Below are 17,348 nucleotides of genomic sequence, written 5' to 3'. Positions count from 1 at the left end.
AGAATGCTCAATCTTCATGTCAAAGAGGTGAGCTTCCAGGGATTTCCCACCGCATAGTCAATATCACCCTTGTCTTGAAGAGTAGGATTCCTCCAAATTGCTCTTTTCCATAATTTGAATATGTTAAAACAGCCTTCTTTTCCCTTCCCATTTGCTCTCCACTAAGACCAGCCAAGCACAACTTTGTGAGCTTGCATGATCTCTCATTTCCCTTTGTGATATTTTTCTTCTCACTTATTTCCCAGGTGAATGTCTTACCCTAAGTAGTCCCCAGTTGATCTTCTTTGAGCTTTGAGTGGATAGTGATTTACAGTGGGATTCTTTTCTGTAAAGTTATTCATTGCATCATACCCAAAAGAATTCCTTAACTGGTCTATAATCATAAATGAACCATGCATTAGTTACATTATCTCATGTTTGTGATGAGAAATGAACACATGGCAGTCTCTGTCCTTGAGAAGAGTGAAATAGAGATGATTTTTATTAATAATTTTAGCTTTCATGTATTGAGCTTTAAGTATGTACTAGAGATAGTATTTTAAGCACTTTCTATGGATTATGTCTTTGAATCCTTGTAACAATTCTGGCCAGAAAGTACAATCGTTAATCTCATGTTACAGACTAGGGGGATAAAGCCTAGAGGGATTAATTTACTTGACCAAAGTCATGTAGCAAGTAAGTGGTGGAGCTAGGGTCTGAACATAGGCAGATTGACTTCAGCACATGGTTCCTACCCTTGTTTGTATATTAGAATCACCTGGACAGCTTTGAAAAATTACCTATGACCATATTCTTTCCTGATAAACTAATTAATCTGGGGTGGGCCTAGAGGATCAGTGTTTTGTAAAATTTATTTAGAGATTCTACAACATGGCCAGGGGTGAGAATTCAGTCTCAAGAGGCTACAATAAAAGAAGAGATTAACTCAGATTTAGATTCAACCAACAGCAGGTATGTCTATAATGTACAAGGTGCAGTACTATGAGCTTCACATGAATGACCTCTTATATTTCTCACTGCAGTCTTGTGAATGGAGATAGACATAATTATCTCAATGATAATGAGAAATTCTCAGTGTAGAGAGATTAGGCTGCCTAAGATTTTCCAGTTAATAAGCATTATACCCTGGGTAAGAACAGAGTTCCTTTAACTTTCAAATCCAGGTCTTTTAAAAGAGTACCATAGTGCATATAAATTAAAAAATATTTATTGTGTAGCTAGTATGAGAAGGGCAATATGCTAATCACTATGATGGAAATACATGAAATTTTAATAAATACCATAAGAGAGAACATCATTGGTTATTAGTATTAGCACTACTAATTGTATTCTACTGGCCAGAGTGTTGAGAGATTCAGAAGAGTAATTGATGATGATCCCATCAATCACCTGTGCTTGGTCTTTGGCTGCCTCAGAGAAAAGGAAAAATTTTTATAAAGAGAGCCAGACTTTTTTTTTTTTTTCTGAATGATCTCTTGTCTCAGTGACTTTATTTTAAAAAAAATTTTTAAATATATGAAATTTATTGTCAAATTGGTTTCCATACAACACCCAGTGCTCATCCCCAAAGATGCCCTCTTCAATACCCATCACCCACCCTTCCCTCCCTCCCACCCCCCATCAGCCCTCAGTTTGTTCTCATTTAAGAGAGCCAGACTTTAGAACTAGCTCACTAAAATAAAAAAAAAATACAGGTATTTAAAAGATAAAAACAGTGGCGTCTGAATGGCTCAGTTGGTTGGGCATCAACTTGGGCTCAGGTCATGATCTTGTGGTTTGTGGGTTTGAGCCCTGCGTCATGCTCTGTGCTGACAGCTCAGAGTGTGGAACCTGGTTCAGATTCTGTGTCTCCCTCTCTCTCTGCCCCTACCTTGCTCATGCTCTGTTTCTGTCTCTCAGAAGTGAATAAACATTTAAAAAATTAAATAAAAATAAAAAATAAAAACATTATGCAGAATTAACCAAGTTCACCACTTTTACCTTGCAACGATGGATTGGCAATCGTTTCACATAATTATATTCACAAAGATCATGACTTGTGTTTAGATATCAGTGTAGGAAAAGCAGGGACTTTGTTTGTTTTGCTAAGAGTCATTTTTGTAGAAAATGTTAAAAAATTTTTTTTGGTGACCATAACTAGATGGCTTAAAAAAGTTTTTTTTTTAAATGGCTTTATAAGTGAGGTAGTTTTTTTTTGTTTTTTTGGTTTTTTTGGGTTTTTTTGCTTGGGATTTTAATATTTAGAGATGAAATTTAAACCTCAATGTCATTCAACTTAAAGGTTCTTCTTGGTCTGGAGAACTTGTCCAGTGTTCCTCAAATTATACCACAGGTATCTTTTTTTATATGTCACTGATGTCTTGACTAATAATTTGAGCCCCAATTTTTGTGGCCCTTTGTAGCATTTACAGTAAAAAGCCATGTTCTTTTTAGACTCAAATTAAGACTCATTTAATACAGTTACCATTCATTCAGTTATTGACTCATTCAAACATGACATTTTTTTTTTTTTTTTTTTTTTTTTTTTTTAAATTTTTTTCAACGTTTATTTATTTTTGGGACAGAGAGAGACAGAGCATGAACGGGGGAGGGGCAGAGAGAGAGGGAGACACAGAATCGGAAACAGGCTCCAGGCTCTGAGCCATCAGCCCAGAGCCTGACGCGGGGCTCGAACTCACGGACCGCGAGATCGTGACCTGGCTGAAGTCGGACGCTTAACCGACTGCGCCACCCAGGCGCCCCCAAACATGACATTTTTTATTGCACACCTACTATGTGCCAGACACTATTTTAGGTATTGAGGATTATCAGTGAACAAAATAAATTTCCTGCTTATATATAACTTACCTTCTGGTGGAGTTGATGGGGAAAGACAGATAAAAAATAAATAAATCTATAGTAAATCAGATGATGACAATTGCAATGGAGATAAATGTAGCAGAAAAATGAGCATAGGAAGAAGCCTGGGAGGGCAATAGTATTTTGGGTAGATCAGTGAAGAAATGAAGAAAGAAGTGGCAAATCATTTATATATGTGGGAGAAGAGTCTTCTTGACCAAGGAAATAGCAAGAGAAAAAGGTTTCAAGACAGAAGTGACTTCACGCATTTGGAAAATAACAGAAAAACCAGTATGGCTATAACGCAGTGAAAAATAGGGAGAGGTCAGGAGATATGTCCAGTGAAGTAGTGAAATCTTGATTGTGTAGAACCTAGTAGGCCCTGGGAAGACATGCCTCCTATTCCAGTATAGATTGGAAGTGAAAGAATTTGAGTAAAGTTGTGATCAGATTTAAGTTTTTAAATAAATTACTCACATTTTGTAAGTAAAAATAGGGAAATCAATTAAAAAGCTATTGCAGCGTTCTTGCTGAGAAATGATAGTGGCGTGTACTAAAGTGTCACTGAAGGTAGAAAGATGGTTACACTCTTTTGATTCTGAACATGGAGCCAGTGGGATTTGTTTTGGGGTTAGAGGTAAGATATGAGTTAAATAGAGAAATCAAGATGTTAGACCTGAACCCATGGGAAAATGGAACTACCATGTTCACAGATGGAGAAGTCAATAGGAGGAACAGATTTTGGGTAAAATCAAGAGTATTAATTTGTGCAGGTTAGGTAACGTCTGATGCCTGTCAGACATCCAGTTGGTGATGCTGAAAAGGTAGTTATTTATAAAATAATATGTTTTAATGGATATGTCTGGGATGATTAGCACTTAGATAATATTTAAAGCCACAGCTTCGGTGCATATGTGTACATAAAGGAAATATCTATAACTTACCCCTGGAGCAGCCCAGTGTTTAGAGTTTGGTAAAATGAGGAGAAAATGGAAACAGAATCTGAGAGGCAGGAGCCAGCTAGGAGATTAAATGAGAACAGTCACCCAAAGGCCAAAAGAAGGAGAGACTTCAAGGAAGGGGGAGTGATTAGTTATGTCATATCCTGCTACCGGGAGAGGCCATGTGAAAAGTTAAATTTTAATCATTGGATTTAGCAACTAAAGGTCATCGTTGACTTTAACTAGAGCTGTTTTGGTGGATTTATCAAAGGTTTCCAAAGTTGAATTCTTATTTGTAAAGATAAACATTACTTTCTTAGTGAAGAAGAGATCTTATGAAACTTTCATTCCTTGAATTCTACTGATAGATCTTCTGACACCTTGATTCTTTATGAGGGATTTAAGTTTTTGTGTTTAGTAAGAAAAATGAACTAATTTGCTTGACTGGAAAACTTCTAAATGGGAAAAGTCAGATACAACATGATGAAGAGATAAGATGCGCTCAAGCTGTTGTTTGGTTTGTGTTACTCCAAATGGCCAGTTGAACTGCAAAGTTACCCACAATAAGCATCAAGAGAGGCATCACGCAGATAAAAATTGAAGGCCTGGGAGACAGGGTTTTAAGTCTAAAAAATTGAAGTTAATCAAATTTTTCCTAACAGGTAAGTGGAAGAGAAACCGTGTAAAAGATCATTATTACAGAGCTCTCTGGGAGTTTGCTCACACACCTGATTAATTCTGGATACTTTGTGATAATGGAGAGAGTTGCTGAAGTTAGCCAAACATAATGTGTAGGTGAAACTTTGTGTGATAAAGCAACTGGAACATCCATCAAAGAAAGGCTGTAGTGGTAGGTTGGGATTCATTTTGGTTTGGAGGTAAGTCTGTGTGACTCCACATTCTGTGCTCCTAACCTGATAGATCGTACCTTCCTTGATGTGCAGGGGATAAATGTCAAATAATTTATCTTAAACCATCTGAGCTAAGCGAGCAGACCTCTGAATAAATTTTGATTTTCCTTTAATTTAACACGTATTTCCACTCCATCTTCTCCTCCCACACCCAAGGATGACCCTCCATTTCGCTGCTCCAAAAATGCAGCCATTACCGTTCATTTGATAGAAGTTTCTCTTATTCCAGAATTTTTGTGTTACAAAGAATCATTTAACTTTTCTTGACCTTAGTTTCAGCTTTTTAAGATAGAAGTTTGGGTTAGCTGATCCGTATGGTCCCTTCAGGTGCTGAAAAATTATTCATTTTATGGGTATATGTTAATAAACATGAAATCATGCTATTAGATATGAAGAGTGACTTGAAGTGCCTTTTTTCCCCCATAAGGGCAAGAATAGCTCTGTGATGGTGCTCAGTCATATTAGAAAAGGAGGAGAAAAGGTTACACAGTATCTCATAATCCTGAGATGTAGTGTGTAATTATCCATTTGCAAAAGGCTTTCTTTATGTTCTGTTTCACTGGGAAAGTTAGAGCAAAGTGAAAATAAAGTTCTGCAATTATGAAATCTGCTCACTTGGCTCTTTCTGCTCTTCAAAGTAAATTCTGTGTTAATAGAGAAAAGTTAGTTAGTGTAACAGACCCCTAATTTGTTACCATTGTAATTATTTTTTTCAGACCCATTAACATTTGTGAATGAATTTAATGCTCAGTAAAATGACGATGTCAGCCGTGGTCTGATCCAGGCACAGCACCAGCCTGCTGGGATAAGAACCTTTTAAATTGTTTCTAATATACCTAATTTTCACTTAAAGAGTGTCCTTCTTTAAACCTTTGGAGACTTGCTTACCTGAGATTAAATGCTCTGTATATCACCTGAGTAATCATTCATTTAAAATGTATTAAGTACTATGTGCATTTGTTGTTCCAAGCACTAGGGATGAAGCAGGGCACACATCAGACTTGACTTTACAGTCCTATGAAAAAGACAGACATTAAAAAAATTACTACATAGTGTGGTGCATATTATGATAGAGCAGTAAGATGATATGGAAACAGAGTCTGAGGAAAGAAGATGCTATGGAGACAGGGTCTGTCCTCGGTCTAGGGTCAGGGAAATTCTGGAGTAATGAGATTGAAACTGAAATCTGAAGATGAATTGAAACTAACTTTGTGAAGTGTGTGTATGTCTTTATTGTTTTTGTGTGTGTGGCTGTGTGACTTTGTGTGAGAGGGTAAACAGGGATTCAAATAGGGAAACAGCGTGGGCAAAGGGAATAAAATATGACAATATCAAGGAATCTAGCAGAGTCTATTATTAATGGGAAGTTAAGATGGGAGAGGATAAGAGGGAAAGAAATTGGTGGGAAATAAGGGGAGGTAGGTCAGGGGGAAATAGGGAGAAACTTTGTAACACATTAAGCAGTTTGTACTTAATTCATAAGAGCAGTGGTAAGAGGAAGTATACAATCAGATGTGAATTAAAGATGATCATTTAAGGTTCTAATGTGCATCTTGGATTGGAGGTGAGAAGCTAGGAAGCAGGAAGACCAGGGTTCAAGAGATAATGACATCTTAGACTAGGATATTGGCAGTGAGTGTTGAGAAAAATGGACAAGATTTAGAGCTATTTCAGAGACGAAACTACCAGGAATTGGTTGATATAAGAAGTGAAGGAGAAGAAGGAGTCAAGGCTGACCCCCAGGTTTCTGGCTTTGAGTAACTGTATCGATGGAGTGGGGTAGGGTGGTTTGTCCCTTTATTAGGATGGACAGCTGATGTGTGTCGCTCAGATGAGGAACTCAGAAGGAGGATTGGGGGTGGAAGATACAGGAAGGGAGGAGGCAGTGATGAATTCCGTTTTGGACTTTCAAAACTGGGGAGAGCTGAAGACATACAGGTGGAGATGTGAATAGGCAGCTGGATGTAGTCTGGAATGCAGGAGCTAAATCTGGATGAGACTTGACAGTCATTAGTATGTAGATACTCTCAATCTGCAAAGCAGTGTGATTGCCCCTCTACTATGGCACTCACCTCATTTGAAAACAGTATCTGTGAATATTCCCATCCTTCTATTCTAGAGAGGGTTCCTTCTACTCTAGAGAGGGTTCCTTAAGGGCAGAAACTGTATTGCCCTCTGCCTTTTTTTTTTTTTTTTGGGTATCCCCACAGTATACAGTGCTTTACAGAAGATCTTACTTGATGACTGTTTGCTAGCTACAGTTGTTTTGTGTGATCATCTAACTTCTGTTACAGGCCAAGCTGGCTGTGGGCCACTGAGCCTTGCATCTGTGTTCTTCCTGCACTGAAAAAACTCTGCTGTCTCCTTTGCTGTTTAAACCCTGATTTCTTTTTAGTCCAGTTCTTCATAGTTTAAAAAAGACATCACTGTACAAAAGGAAACTAAATTGGAGGTGAGGAGATGTGTAGAACAGTGTTAGTTGTGCTTCTTCTAAGTTGGGTAATCTTGAGCATATCATGTTACTTCCTATCCTGCTTACCCATCTGATAAAGAAACAATGTCTAAGATCCCTTCTAAGTAAGTTTTCCCTATTTTGACCTCATTTATCTTTGGTTCATTCCCTTATGTTTTGAACAATGCACATTGGTACTTATATTCTTAAATGTGTAGTTATTTATATATGATTGTTTTCTTCTCAAATACATTCAAAGCTTGTAAAGAGTTTATTTTCTGGTATTCCACATAGCCTTCATCTTAGTGCAGTGGCAATACAAGATGCTCAATAAATACAGCTCAATTTGCTGAATGCAAATTGGATAGGAACAAGAACATCAGAAAAATGCATATGATAACTCTGTACATTTTGTTACATTTGCCTTTACCTCGTACACCCCCAACTCAGCAAGATTTTATGGAACAGGACTTAAAGTCTGCTGTTTTTCCCATACGTGCTTAAGGTCAAGTCAGATGATAATCACTCTGAGATGCTATATGAGGGTTTTTTTTAAACCAGTGGAGAACTTCAATCAGTAATCTCATATAATCTTACAAAATATTTAAAAAATTATGTGATAGTGGATCTGATTGAAATAGTGATGGAACCTGGCACCCTCTATGTAATATCCCCTTTGTTCAACCCCTTTCTGGACATTTGGGCAGATCTCCTGGAATTCTGGAGATTAGGTGGTCTTTTACTGTTCAACTGTTGGCTCTGTAATTCTAACTATCAGTCAATGCTGTGACTCCTCTCTGTTTCTCTTGTATCCAGGCTTATGCTAAATGCTGTGGGGACTTTTAGAGATGAAGAAAATGTAATCCCTGTCATTGTTTGGAAAGATAATCTTCCTCTTATGCACGAAGCAAGTGAAGGCCCCCATATGATGGCACTGCCTATTTTTCTGTCTGTGGAGGAGTTGAAGCAGGTGATCCTTAGTCTCCTCCAGGTTTCACATTCTATGATTCTAAGTGTTAATGATGTGACCATGTGTGTTAAGTGCTTTGAGCCCAGGAATAATGCACTATATAAATTCAAGGACCATTACGTTCATAATCACAGTTGCTAAGCATGGACAAATTCCCTATTTGCATGATATCTTCAAGAAATCCCAAGGGAAATGCTATTTGAGACCTAAAAACAAAATTACCTTTTTTCTTAAGAAAGAAAGAAAGAGAAAGAAAGAAAGAGAAAGAAAGAAAGAAAGAAAGAAAGAAAGAAAGAAAGAAAGAAAGAAAGAAAGAAAGAAAAAGGAAGAAAGAAAGAAATGTAAGCCCCCTCTTCTCCCCGGGCTATTCTTCAACATGTTGTTGCAGGCAAATCATTCATTTGTCATTTAGGAAAATATCCCAAATGGTATTCTCCCCTGATTCAAATAAAACTTCCAGTGTCGGGCTGTGTTAGTTGCCAGAAGTGTCTGGGTTAATTGCACACCTGCATTTTATTTCAAGTAAATTGCATGCCCCCCCCACCCCCATTTGTGCCCCTCACAAAGCAGGAGCCCACCTGTCTGGAGGCTCTTTGGGCAATGAAGGACTGCAGGAAAAAATTAGTCATCCTCTCTTCTTCCCTGTGACTTCTTTGACCTTGAGACTTCTAATGGCATCTCAGACAAAATGAACATAATCTAATGGACAGCGGGGAAGAGGGAACGGCTGGGTACATCTGTCGTATTACTGGGCTGTCTGAACAGTCAATGAAGCAGGGCCAAACCATAAGAGGCCTGTTCAGTTTAGCTCCAGGGTCTGCAGAGAAGGAGCACAATCATTTATCTTTATTTACTGAACTCTGCTTTCTGTTTAAGAAAAAAAAAATTGACAGGTTGACAAAAACCCGCGTTGGAGCTGCCCGCTGCCCAGAGATAAATGCTATTTGTGCTCTGGAGAGTCAAGGACAGCTCACAATGCCCTTTAGCTGGTTTCAGTAGGTGCCTATTATATGGAAACAGAAATGCCAAAGTACCTGGATCCTCTTTCCCCACCAGCACCTTCACATCTTTCCATAGAAGGGTCTGGTAGATGAATGCACAAGAAAAAAGTCTTGCAAAGAATGGGAGGCATGAATCCCCAAAGAAGCAATCCAAATTGGAAATTTGGGAAAGAGAACCAGGTGACAAAGATGACTGGGAAATGTTGAATATCCCATAGGTTTATTTATGATGAGATGGTGAGAAGTTTACCCAGAGCATCCATAACACATATAGTACAATTTCTATCAATAAAAGAGAGACACATAGGCATATTCCAGCTGCAGAGAAAACTTTTACTCTGAGCTGTAGAGCAAGAGTTTAGAAATAGCATTTTAAAGTCCTGTCCACCTGTGTCTATTCCTTGCTGAATGATGTTGGTCATATCACCGACTCTTTTAATGTCACATCTGTGGCTTACAGTACTTTTGTTAGAATAGCCATTGCCAAAGTGATATTCCTGTTTGTCAGGGAGTATATAAGACTGTTCACTGGGAGTGGGGAAAGTATGAGAGCTCATTAATTTTTTTCCTTCTTTTTTTCTCTGTCCCATCTCATCTTTTAAATTTTATATTGAAGATGTTTTATAGTGAACATAATGCATTTGTACAATAGCATATAGATACGATTTATAAATATAAAAGAGGTAAGTGCTTTAAAACTTTTTACAGATGGGGAGCACAACTGAACAAATCTGAGACCATCTTGTAGCTTTAGGAATGTATTCCCATTGAGGCTAATCCCCTAGGCAAATTGCCCAGATACAAGATGCCCTACTGTTTATGGAGATACTTTCCCAGAAATTCTGGAAAACAATCACCCCTTTATCCCCTATAGTCTTGAAATAAATAATGCTTCACATTGCAGCTGGCATACCATCACTCTTTTCTCTCTGCCAACATTCAAGTGTATGTTATATTACCAGTAGTTAATGTTGAGATAGTTTCTGCCTTGTGACCTATTCCATGCCATTTATATGAGATCCACACAGTCTCTTATGGGACAGGAATTGGGGTTGGGGGCCATGTGGCAAGACTTTGAGGCTGTGGTTTCCTGTATTTGGACATATCTTAGGTGAGCATCAGAGACCCTATATGCCTCAGTGACCCTGCTTTGGGGCACTGAGAAGGACAACCCAAGAGCACACCCATCTGTTGCTTTTGACTAACTTTGCTAGTCCACATTTTAAGGATTTGCTTTAGCTGCATCCAAAAGAAGCTAGTGTGAGGTTCAGGTGTGTTCCTGTGAAAAGTTCTAATGTTAGGGAATGAAATGGAGGTCTGAACAGAGGTAGAGCCAGCATTCTGGAGTCCATGCTGGTACCAGATAACTCATTGCTGGGGGAGCTGCAGTATTGATCAGAGGCAAGGTACATTGAAGGCTGGGATGGGTGGAGGCAGGGTGAGGGTGGACTCTAGCAAGAAGTATGAGAAGTGGAGCAGAAGAACTAGAAGAGAAGCCAGAAAAAACTCTTGTGACAAAAGCCATGATCTCATTATATAGGTGTTAATGAACCAGACATTGGGATATGGGTAGAACGAGAAGAAGGCACTCAGAGGCTGTGAGTGGAAGGAGCTTAAATGATAGTGACCTGGAATGAGCTAGGTTGGGTTTACTATGACTGATCCTTGAATTCTCAGCAGTGGGACTTGGAGAAGGAGGCTGTGAAATTCTGCTGAGACCAATCTGGCAGCTGTGGAGGCCAGTTGGGTGGGGGAAGGCTGTGTTTCTGAAAGTCACTTTAATAGTTTGTGAACTGTGGTGTCTGCTGGCTTGTAACATGTCACTGTGTCAGGTTTTGTCATGTTTGGGGAACTCACCTTGACTGATGCAGTAGGATAGGGCCACCAGAACCAGATACTGAAAAGCAGAGTCACTGAAGAAGCAGCTTTATGAACACAGTCCTGAGTGCTGTGGATGTCACAGATTCAGCAAGCCTGACTTCCCTTGCTCTGAGCTGTTTGCTAGAATTGTTTACTAATATTTTCTACCCCTTTAAGGGAATAAATCACTGCTAGGATATTTTTATTGCATTAAGTAAGAAAATAATAAATATGTTATAAAGAGTGTAGCTTATATATTTCATCCATTTACTTAATGATTTGCATAAATAAAAATAATTTGGGGATTATGATGAGTATTTTCTGAAAATGTCTCAACTAATTATTGTTTTCTATTCACTTTGTTATAATTGAATAATTTGACTCATAGCTGTTAAGAATAATTATTTTGAGATATTAAACATAATCACCATTTTCTTCCTTGATGTTTATTTCTTATGTAGTTATTGTGTACTAGTATCTGTTAATGGCTGTGTATTTTTTATTCATTTAAATCAGTTTATGATATGAGGTTTTGTTTCTATTTAATTTAAGAAGCACTGAACATTCAGCTCTATGCGTAGCATTCTGCTTGGTGTTGGAATGGAAGATGTAGGCATTGTGGGCTCTCAAACAGGGTGCCCTTAGGACATGCTTTGCTATCAAAACGAATTGCAGCATCTCAGGATTTAACACAGGCACAGGTTTTTTACCTTTCATTTGAGTCGAGTGTAGGTCCTGGAAGTTTTCCTTGGAGACAAGTCTTCCAGCATTTGTTAGGGTCTAGGATCTCTCCATCTCAAGATTTTGCCATCTTCCACATAAGGCTTCCAAGGTCCCTGTGGAGGGAGAGAGAGCTACAGGATTGCATAGGGTAGATTTCATGTGCAGACCTAGGGGTGGCTTTATTGCTTCTGCGGCCATCCTGTTAGACTAGAAACAAATCAGCTTTCCAAAACAGACTATTAACTTTAAGTTTTCCCAACCTCTTCCTCTTGTGCCATAAGCTTATTCGGCATGTGATCTGCCTTCCCAGCTATATAGTAGACAACAGTTCTACTAAGAACTTTAGTACTGTATTCAGTGCATACCTGCACGGCAGTCTTTTCAGCCTCTTACATCAGCTTTATGGTGTCTCATTGCTTGGTTCCTATGTCAGTGGCACACATTATAGGCGTGTGTTACCGCAGCACCCCACTGCAAGATACCCATTTCTGTACTGTTGTAAGCGTAGCTGTGCTGTGATTCAGTAACAAATAAACCCTAGAATTAGACTGAAGGGAAGAATGAGAGTTAAAACTAGAAATGTCTGCAGGATCCAGATCACAAGGAAGAGAATTAGAGGTGAAGTAGGGATTGTAATCTGGCAGTGGCACTCAGGAATGCAATATGGAGAAATAGAGGCAAAGTAACCGTGTAGACAATTGCCATAACCTGAGAAAGAATATCAAGGGTCTAAACCAGAGTTGTGTGGATGAAACAGAAAAAAAAAGGAAGCATTTAAGAGATATCCTGAAGGAAGAACATCTGGCTTTGTAGAAAAGTAGTCAATCAAAGTCAAAGGCACAGGTCCTGGTTCTAATTACTCAATTTACTAGCTGTTTAATTTTCTTTATTCTTTGTTGCCTCACTCTAAGACTGAAATGATCAAATTTGGCCTATACATTTCTAAAGTGTAGTTTGAGAACCAAATTATAATAAATAAATGAAAATGTTTTGTAGACAGTAAAATCATAGTAAGTCATTAAGTAAAAAAGAAGTAATTGAAGTTTGCTCCAAAGCTTTGTGTCTGGGTAACCAGGAGAATGTTGTCATTCCCAACAGAAATGGTAGGAGGGAGGGATAGGTGGGGCATGGTGATCCATTGGCTTTGGTCACAATAAGTTGTGGAGTTTTCATCCAGATCTTCAGATAGATGTATCCAGCCAGGACTGTATCTTAGTTGGGTTCCCTAGAAGGTAGCCCTAAGATGATGAACAGTGTGCAAGTGATTTGTAAGGAAGAATCTAGTGAGCGAAGGGGGTGAAGCAAATTTAGGAAAAGGGAAGAAGCCAAGGGAGGCTGAGATTTCAGGCAAAGACCTAGGGAGTGTAACTCAGTCTGACCCAGGACAGCTCTGCGATGTAAGTTGTGCTTCAGGGTTCATCTCGCCTAAGGTAAGGGAGCAAGGCTGTCATACTCCCATGGCCGTTGTGGTCAGTTGTTGCCCAAAGGCCTGGCAGTACAAACTTCCAGGTGCCTTGTGTGCTTTACCTGAGCTGGTAAATGGGCTCTAGGAGCAAAGGGTAGAAATCCAGCTAAAGAAGAGTTGCAGGTGTAGATAGTTAGAACCAAAAAAATGAAAGATAGAGACAGCAAAAGGGATCCACTGGGATCTGAAAGCCTCAAAAGGGTAATTTTAAATTTTTGGAGAAAGGGTGAAATAAGAAATCTGTTTTGTTAGCTTCTGATAAGCAATTAAAATCAAGGTGTCTACATGTTAATGGGGTTTCAGGTATCTCTGAGCTTTTTATTATTCTCACTTTTAGTAAAGATTTTTAATTTGTAGGCCCTAAATTACTTCCTACCCTTGTCTTCCCCCCCCCCCACCCCCCCATCCCCCCCCCCCCACCTTATCCTTGGGTATCTGCAATGTAAGAATTGTGACTTAGACAAAGTTGTTCTCAGTGCTCTACCAAATGTTTGGAAAGACCCTCTACCATCTTCTCAACCATTATAGGTTATCCCACTGGCCCAGAGTCTCTTTAACATCCCAAGAACTCTGTCTTCTCTACCAGCAGTATTCTAACCAAATTCCCAGGAAGTTATGTATGCCTAATAGAGATTAAGCTCTTTTTATCCTCTTATTCTTTTCCTCCCATCCCCTGACCCTTTAGGGATATTATCATTTAATAACAAACTTATTTCTGATGGTGAAATTTAGGTAACACCAAATGACTATTGAGCAGATTGTTAAAATTCTTATGTTTTTATGGTTCACAACTTTTTATAGAATATCAAGATTGTAAGAGATTTAGTTAATCTCATCCCACACCCTATTTGGGATTTTTGATACATTTGATACCTAATGAACACTTTTTTTTTGAAAGTTTATTTATTTATTTTGAGAGAGAGAGAGAGAGAGAGAGCACACAAGCATGTGGTGGAGGGGCAGAGAGAGAGGGAGAGAGAGAATCCCAAGCAGGCTCACCACTGTCAGTGCAGAGGCCAATGTGGGGCTTGAACTCACAAACTGTGAGATCATGACCCGAGTTGAAACCAAGAGCCAGATACTTAACCAACTGAGTCACCCAGGCACCCCTGAACAGGTTATTTTTAAGGAGCATTTTGTTAACTTTCGCCATACCTTAGTACCAGAGAGTACTAGGTGAAGAGTCTAGTGATTTTTGAGAATAAATATGAAGATTCTGAAAAAGAAGATATGGGGCTTCAGCATGAAGAAGTGAGCCTCACTTTTCAGGGAACTCTGGTTTTCTCATTGATGCACAGACTTAGATGTGTCTTGAAGGTGAATCTTCTTCCACAGGCTGTTCTCTGAGCTCTCCAATGAGGTTAAAAACTTTTTTCCCCCCTCTCTGGGAAGTGGGGATTTATTTATGTGGCAGAATTTTTACTTAGTAATTAATTTGGACCCCAACAGCGTGGAGATGGTGAGAGAGGGACCCTATTAAGAATTGATATTAAGTTAATAGCAGGTGACAGTGACTTCATCAAAACCTCTGTGCAAAACATCAAGTAGATGGAAATCTCAGTTCTGGTACATTACTCAGCTGAGTATCATCAGACCTGCTTACAAGGGTCATAAAGATTATTTGTACATTAAAGAAGGGCTTGTCCATCAAGCTCAGTATGAAAGAGAAGCAGGAAAATCAGCATCTCATCAGACACAGAATATATTGGTACAGTTCCACTAATGAAACACTCAATACTTTGCAACATTTTCACTATTTTTCATTGTTTCTTTAGATACACACACACATACATTCTTGCCATAAGAATGAGAGAGAGGGAGCTAGAACAGATGTCATTGTCACTTCCATATCTGACCTATCCACGAAAACCGCCACAGGGAGATGGGGGTAGGAGGAACAGCAGGGAATATAGCTATTGTGATTTAGACAAAACTTGCTAGCTTAAATAGATGGCAGGGGTCACCTGATGAAATGGAAGCTCCGTAAGGCTAGGACAAATAGGAAGAAAAATAACAGCCTCTTTGGAATATTAACCCCTCTAGTTCATCATTGCATAAGGTCACTGCTTATAGATCAGGGATCAAGAAACAAAGCAATAACAGAAAATGTTTGAATACAATTGAGACTCAATGACAACATTTCCCACCATGCAAAGTTAAAGTATAAAAGGGTGATTCAATTATGTGTTCAGGATATACGGGAATTTGGGAGGTCACAGGATGCCCATTTCACTTGGAAAGCTTTGAACACTTAGCTGGGAAGCTGAATTGTTTTCTCTTCACTAAGGATTGAGCCTTCCATTTAGCAACACTTCTTATCTTCTGAATAGGAAGCTCAGAAGTTTTGTGCAAGTGGTTTCAACAGGAATGTGTTTGTTTCTTACCTCTGTCCCTTGGTACCTTCTATAAGCCAAAAGGACATTTCTGATTAATACTGTAATTAGCTAGTTATTAAAAACAGTAATCATCTAGAAATTATTTGGTGCCATAAACATCCCATACAGAGAAAATATTCGAACATTTAAAGTTGAACATTACAATTGGCTTTGTATGCAAGAAGCCAAAAGGGACATAAAGAATTTTTAAGTTCCCAAGAAAGCACTCACATTAAGAACAAGTTGTCTTTTTGATCAGGTTGGAAGTTAGTGCCACACATCCAGTAGATTCCCCTTGTGGCCAGTAGCAATGAACCAATTTCTATTAATGAAGAGCTCATGTTTATGGCTAATATAGAAGAAAATGTACTGAAGGGGGGAGCTTAGTCATTCATTGGAGATAGCTTAATTCTGGTAATTTCCAATTTCCAAGCTTGTTTTAATTTGTTATCAAAGTAATCACTCATTCCGGCTACAGTCAGAAATAGCTTTTTGTCATCAGTAGCCTGACAGATTATTCAGATGGAACCCCATTTTTTAAAGCTCACCTGCTCAGCATCTGTGATATGCTCGTAAGTTCCAAGAGGTATGGCTTTCAGCATCAGAGCCAGGCTGAAAAGAACTGAGGCCACTTTAGTACAGTTTTCTGAGCCAGGGAGTATGTTTCATGGCTCCAAATCCTGATTAAAACTCACACACAAAGAGAAGAATATGATGGGGAGCAGAGATTGGAGGCTGGAATAGTCACTAGACTTCGTCTTGTCTGCCAACCTAATCCTACAAACGTCCTTGTTCACTCTGCCGCAGGGAAAGTTTATCTGGATTTCGCTACAAACATGAGACTATTCTCACGGGATTGCCCTTGGCTTTTCTAGTACTGGTCCACATTTCCTTTGATCCACAGTATTCATTTATCCACAGTGTCCAGGAGAGTGGTCAGCTAAGTGTGTTTGGCCAGCTGCATAGAAGGACAGCAAATGATGCTATGCAAAGACTACACACTATTTAGAAATTGTACTCTGAGGTTTATACTAGATTACGTGATTTATAAAGATGATGCCGCCACCAGAAACTTGGATGCTACTTTGCCTTGTTTCATCAGGGGTAAAATGATGCAATAACGGTTTCTTACTCAGTGTCCCACTTGCTTCTAAACCTGTGGTGGCAGAGGCCACACAGGAAGCCTGTAGACTTGTATTTCCATGTTCCGTGGAGGAGCTGGAAAGGCCTCAGGGCCACTTCCACAGGAGACAAAACTGCAGTCGTGCTTGATTGACTTCGCTTATGTTTACACAGCTTTGTAAGGTTACAGCGAGGATTAGAATGCTGATTCGTAGCCAGCGTTTTCTTTCTGTGTGAAGAAATACAACAGTTGAGACAGGGATGGGGGGAAAGAGGAGCCAAGGGAGAGGTTATCAAGGATGTGGTGGGAATCAGAGCAGAGGAAGGAACTAAGCAGAGGACATACTTGTCTCAGAGACCTTCCTTCCCAAGTTTGTCATCTCTTTTGATCTCGTGGAAGCTGCATTTTTTTTTTAAAAGCGGAGTAAGGGAGGAGGATGGTTAGAGTAGATAAAGCTGATTGTCACTAAAACCGCAACTTCAGGACATGCTTTCTGAATATATACAGACACACAAACAACCCAAACCCCAGTTCCCTCATTGTCACTGAGTAGCTTCCAGGGATGATAATGAAGAATTGTCTCCTCTTTATTGCTTTGGCTGATGCTTGAGTCTGTGGCGCCAAGAATCTGGATCTCCCAGAGCCAGGCAGTGGAAAAACAATACATTAGCATTAAATAATGGGATCTC

The sequence above is a fragment of the Prionailurus bengalensis genome, chromosome D3 (assembly GCF_016509475.1).
Source record: "Prionailurus bengalensis isolate Pbe53 chromosome D3, Fcat_Pben_1.1_paternal_pri, whole genome shotgun sequence".
Taxonomy (NCBI): Eukaryota; Metazoa; Chordata; class Mammalia; order Carnivora; family Felidae; genus Prionailurus; species Prionailurus bengalensis.
Note: the sequence above shows the minus strand (reverse complement) of the source record.